Genomic DNA, 6,000 nt, shown 5'->3' on the forward strand with positions numbered 1-6,000 from the left:
CAATTGGTTGGTTTCACTATTTTTCATTAATGGCAACATGTTATTGTGTTTTGGCTTCATGTTTTGGTTCTATAGTGTACCAAAAGGCACTTCATAGATACTTCACCGGCACCGGCACTGGCAAGGCAAGAGGATTTCTTTGGTTACCGATAATGCAGGCCGACATGGTTTAGTAAAGGTTATCGGTATTGGAGGCTGACATATCTTGGATCTAGTATCGGCAATTGATTTTAATGCTCATGCATTTATGTTATCTGGCCAACATGTAATTTGATATTGTATATATCTTTGTAAGCTGACATAAGGCATGTAAATTTGTATAGGGTATATAGGACAGTTTCATAGATCATTTTTTGATATATATATATATATATAGAAGAGACATATGATAGGAGATTATGGATATGCAAATGTAATATGATGCAAAATATATCAGAGAGATCATGTATGTGAGGAAAATATTGTAAGGGTTATTCTGGTAAAGGGTTAAGGGCTTCAGACCAGAACAGACAGAGCTTAAATCGAAACTGTATTCTGGCATAGAAGATGTTAGCTTAATAGTTCACACTTCTCTAGATTGTAGTCTAGAATTTTGTGTAGTCAATGAGGCTCCTTTTGTGATTGAGCAGTGTGCTCTAAGTTGTAAGCCTTCCTACAAGTGCGGGCCCCTCATATTTTGTAATATCTCTTCATATGGCCAGTGGATTGATATTGTGGGTCACAAATCCCACCATGGTTTTTCCTCTTTGAGGTCTTCCACATATAAATCTATGTGTTATGGTTCTCATTTATGTGATTGGCTTATTGGTTGCTTTACTTCTTTCAGTTCTGTATGTACCGGTATACTGGTTGGTGTATGCATGTTTTAATAAGGCTAAAACTTATCATTCTAGTATAACACTGATTCACCCCCCCCCCTCTCAGTGTTATTGCTTTCCAATAGTTCTATAGTTTATCTTCTTCTTGTTGGCACCATTTGTTAATATAGGTCATTAATGTGAGAACATAATATTATTGGGGGCCACGACCTTATAAAATTTATACACTATTCTAATATAAGGTTATATAACTTTATATATTATGCTTTATTAAACACATCCCATTTCAAACAGTTATAGTATAATAACCATTAGATTATTGACTATTTCCAAATGGTAACTTTGAATAGGTATGACTAGTATCGCTTTATACATTTTACCAAGCCTTCTATATTTTAGGAGCTTCTCTCTCATTGAGAGGTATTCAAATTTGGAGATCAATAGTGAATTATATCACTATGCACATAAAGTATTGTAATGGTGGTAAAATTAAGGTTTCACCAATTAAAATAATAAAACCATGAATCTTACCTAGTTAATCATTAAATTAAAGGTGGGGGATTTAATAGATCTAGCCACAATTCAATTAAGGAAAAGTGCAGAGATATCAATTAAATTTACCTATAGGTTGTCTCCTCTTTTTGAGTCGAAATTGGATGTGAATTGTAAGGTTTAGAGCAAAGAAATAGATAATTAAAGTGAAACAATAAAATCAAAATGCTACAGATGTTAGACAGAGCCACAAATAGGGATCTGAGCAGAAGAAGAGGATCATAACTTGATATCAAAAGTTTGAGCAAAATTGTCAAGACTGTGGTCGTAGGTCACCCCGGATTTCTAACTTTTTGAAAAGCAAGTGGGATCTTTTTTGCATCATGGAGACGCACTAGATCCATTGTCGAAAGATCGAGAAAAATTCTTAGGACCGTGTTGGTAGGTCACTGTGGTCCTCCGCTTTTTGCTCTGAAATTTGAACTTGTCCTTCATCACCAACTGTCAAAATATTCAATCATAGTTCCTAAATCAATTTCCTATACACAAAAAAAATGGAAACAATGGTTGTGGATAGGGGTTTGCCTTAGTTCAAACCCCAGTTTAGGAATTAACCTTGAATTGAATTGACGTATGAAATATAAATACTGAAGCAAATGCTAGAAGATATACCTCATATCTATAATGGTAGATTGAAGATTGATGATGCAATGCTCTTTATATGTGACCAAAAATATTGAATGCAACAACATGACAAACACAAGAACATGAATGACATAATAAAAAACACATTCTTGCATCAAGATTAATGTGAATTTGCTCCATGATGCTTGAAGGATATGGTTGGATGAAATGCTACCTTGAATGCTTGATGGATGCACAAATGATGGGGTATGTGCATTATGTCCAAATGATCCCCTAGGTAAATAATTGATTAGGCCGACCTCTAATGGTCAAGTGTAGCCAAGGGGACCAAAATCCATTAGGGAGGGGGAATGCCCACCCATATTTAAAATGGGTCTTGGCTAAGGAGGACCAGGGTACCATGGTGCCATGCTCCAAACAGGGGTGCCACAACACCCTTGTCCTTGAAATATGTCATGAATTGGAATTGAAATATGTCATATTTTCTTGCATAGCAATTTGTCATGAATTGACATAGCATCTGTCATGCTTTGTTCCCCAATCATTCCAATTTCAAATTAATTGCCTCTTTCAATTTGATCATTCCAATTCGATTTCTCCCTTAATTTGTCTATAAATTGAGCCTTTTTCTTCAATCATTTTCAACTACGCTTTAAGTAGCCTTACATTGTGAATTTCATCTTTACAATTTACTTGCTCTAAATTGGATTTGTACTTGTAGGTGAGTTCCACACATCCAATTTGAAGGAGAAAGAAGGAAAATGGAGAATCATGGAGGAGGCACTTTGTGATGGTTTGCATTTCATTTTTAGTTCTTTGTCTTTGTATCTCTATTGATTGGATTAGGATTTTGATACGATAAATTTTTAGTTTTCATGGCTGGCTAATGTTATGTTATGGATCCTTTAATTGATTTCTTAGTTACATTTTCTAGGAAAAAGTACCTAGGAAATTGGGTAAAGGATGCATAACACAAATTAAGCTAACCACGAAAGCCTAAATACTATGAAATATAGTCCTAATACAATCAATAAAGGGATGAAGACAACACAATCAAAATAAACACAAACCAATGCAGATGTCTCCTTCATTAACCTTCATTGTCCTTATTTCTCCTTCAAATTGGATGTGTGGATCTCACCTACAAGTGAAAATGCAAGTGAAAGCAAGCTGGTTGCAAGATGAAATTTATAGCGTAAGGATACTAGAAGTGTGGTTCCAAAATTATTGAAGAAAAGGGCTCAATTTATAGAAAAATTAAAGGAGAAATTGAATTAGAATGATCAAGTTGAAAGAGGCAATTAATTCAAAATTGAAATGATTGGGGGACAAAGCATGACAAATGCTAAGTCAATTTATGACAAATTACTATGCAAGAAAATATGATACATTTCCATGCCAATTCATGACATATTTCTAAGACAATTTCTGAAAATTAGCCATGAAATTAGCTCATTGATTGATGACAAATTAGAGAGAAAATAGCTTGCAAATTATGACAAAATTAAGCATGAAAAGTGGATCCCAAATTGATGGAGAAATTAGTGGAAAAAGTTAAGAGAAAAAGATGGGAGAAAATTAGGTGACATTAAACAATCAATATGTATCTATTAATTAACTCACAAAAAAGGAAAGAAATAGCCAAATAAATATTCAATTTAATTGTGACATGAGACACTTTGAGTAAATGAAATTAATTCATTTAACCTAAAGAATGTTAACGGAATTTAATAATTAAAGAATTATTAAAACCCTAGGATATAGAAAGAGAGGAAATAGGTCACAATTAGGTCATGACACAATTAATGGAATAGATAAATGACATCCATCATGATCAAAAGGATAAATGACAAGGATTTGATATTGATATGACATTCATTGACAAAGACCAATGACAAAGTGGTCAAAGATGACAAGAGGATTGCACTAATAAAAGATAATTGATAAAGGATCAATGACTAATTGATCCAAAATTGATGAAGATTGATGATTGATTGAGACTGATGAAAAATTGATCAAGGATTGATAAAAGGTTGATTTGATGAAGGTTGAATGACAAAAATATTGACAAAGACTAATGATGAATTGATCGCAAATTGATAAAAATATTGATGACAATTGAGAATTGAAGATTCACAAATATCCAAAATGATCCAGATTGATAGACAAATGACTGAAGATGACTAATATTGAAAATGATGAGATTTAGGATAAAACCCTAATTGACAACAATTAGGGTTACAATGATTTCCAATTGATATGACAGATTGATCATGATCACTGATTGAGATTCAAAACTGATATTGACAGGAACTAATTCAAAATGATAGAGAATTAGAATTGAAGGGTAAAGAAATGCAGAGGAATGACATGATGTCAAAAAATGATAAAGATCAAATGAACGATATAGAAGAAGTGTTAATACGATGTGAAAAATCCTTAAATAAGGTCACAAAGACATGTTAGAGTATGACACCACAAGCATTGGCCATTTTTATATGCCTATATTTTGCCCCTCTTTGAGACAATGCAATTTTTAGCATTGTTTCAAAGAACAATCAAGGAATATGCCCCAGAAAATGATAGGATATATGTATGCCCCCTTAAGGAATTGCCCAAAAAATCTACAAAAGAGGCCAAATGATTGACAACGATGACAGGAAACCACTAGTTCAAACAAACTAAAAATCAGAGGTCAGATGCACAAGATACAAGCACAAGGTGAACAAGATCATGACCAATACAACAAGGATAGGGTGCACATCCATCTAGACACCCCAAAAGGCTATAAAATAAGATGCAAGGCGTGAAAATGGCTCATTTTTACTCTCTAATTTGGTGAATTTGGAGCTCTAGAGCAAAGGAGACTGCAATAGGATAGTGCACATGCTAGTGGAGAATCAACTCAGGGAATGTGTATGCACATTCAGACGATCAGAGGGTGCTGGAGCACCGGTAATGTTGGTTATTGATACTCATTTGGTTGGTTATAATATGTTGTCATTGATGGCAATATATTTCAGCTTAATATTTTGGTTTAGTTATGTATCGGCAGACACTTCATCTGCACCAGTACTGGCATTGACAGGATGGAAGGAATTCTTTGGTTACCGGCATTGCAGGTCAACATGACTTCATCAGGTTATAAGTATTGGAGGCTGACATCATTTGGGAGATCTAGCATTGGCAATTGTTTTTGATATTCATGTCTTTATTATATTGAGCCAACATGTATATTCATATTGTAATTTTCTTTGTAAGCCGGCACAAGGCATGATGGATTGTAAAGGGGTATATAGGTTAGTTGATTAGATCATTTTGTATATAGGCAATGATATGGATATGTAAGGTTATGGAATGTAATGGAGATATGAAATATATAGGATATCATGTATGCGAGGATATTTATGTTAGAGGGTATTCCGATAAGGGTTTAGGGTTTCAGACTGGAACAAACAAAGCTTAACCAAAATTGTATTCAGGCATAGAAGATGCTATCATTATAGTTCAATCATTTCTTTGGATTGTAGTCTGGATTTGTATGTAGTCAATGAGGCTCCTTTTATGATTGAGCAGTGTGCTCTAGGCTGTCAGCCTTCCTGCAAGTGCAGGCCCCTATATTTTGTAACATCTCTTCATATGGCCAATGGATTGATATTGTGGGTCACAAATCACACCGTGGTTTTAGCTCTTTGAGGTTTTCCACATATAATTCTTTGTGTTATGGTATTCATTTGTGTGATTGGATTATTGGTTGCTTTACTTCTTTCAATTCTATATGTACCAATATACCGGTTGGTGAATGCATGTTTTAATAAGGTAAAAATTGATCATTTTGGTAGAACAATGATTCAACCCCCCCTCTCAGTGTTCTTGGATTCCAACAATTGGTATTAGAGCCTTGAGCCTCGGAGTAAGTTCAACAGCTTGAGGGAGATCTTGAATCCGGAATCCATGGATATGAGTTTAGAGAAACAACTTGAGGTAGCACTTGAAGATTATGATGTTGAAAGGATGAATAACTTGAAGTTACAAGATGAATTGA

The sequence above is a fragment of the Cryptomeria japonica genome, chromosome 4 (genome assembly GCF_030272615.1).
Source record: "Cryptomeria japonica chromosome 4, Sugi_1.0, whole genome shotgun sequence".
Classification (NCBI taxonomy): domain Eukaryota; kingdom Viridiplantae; phylum Streptophyta; class Pinopsida; order Cupressales; family Cupressaceae; genus Cryptomeria; species Cryptomeria japonica.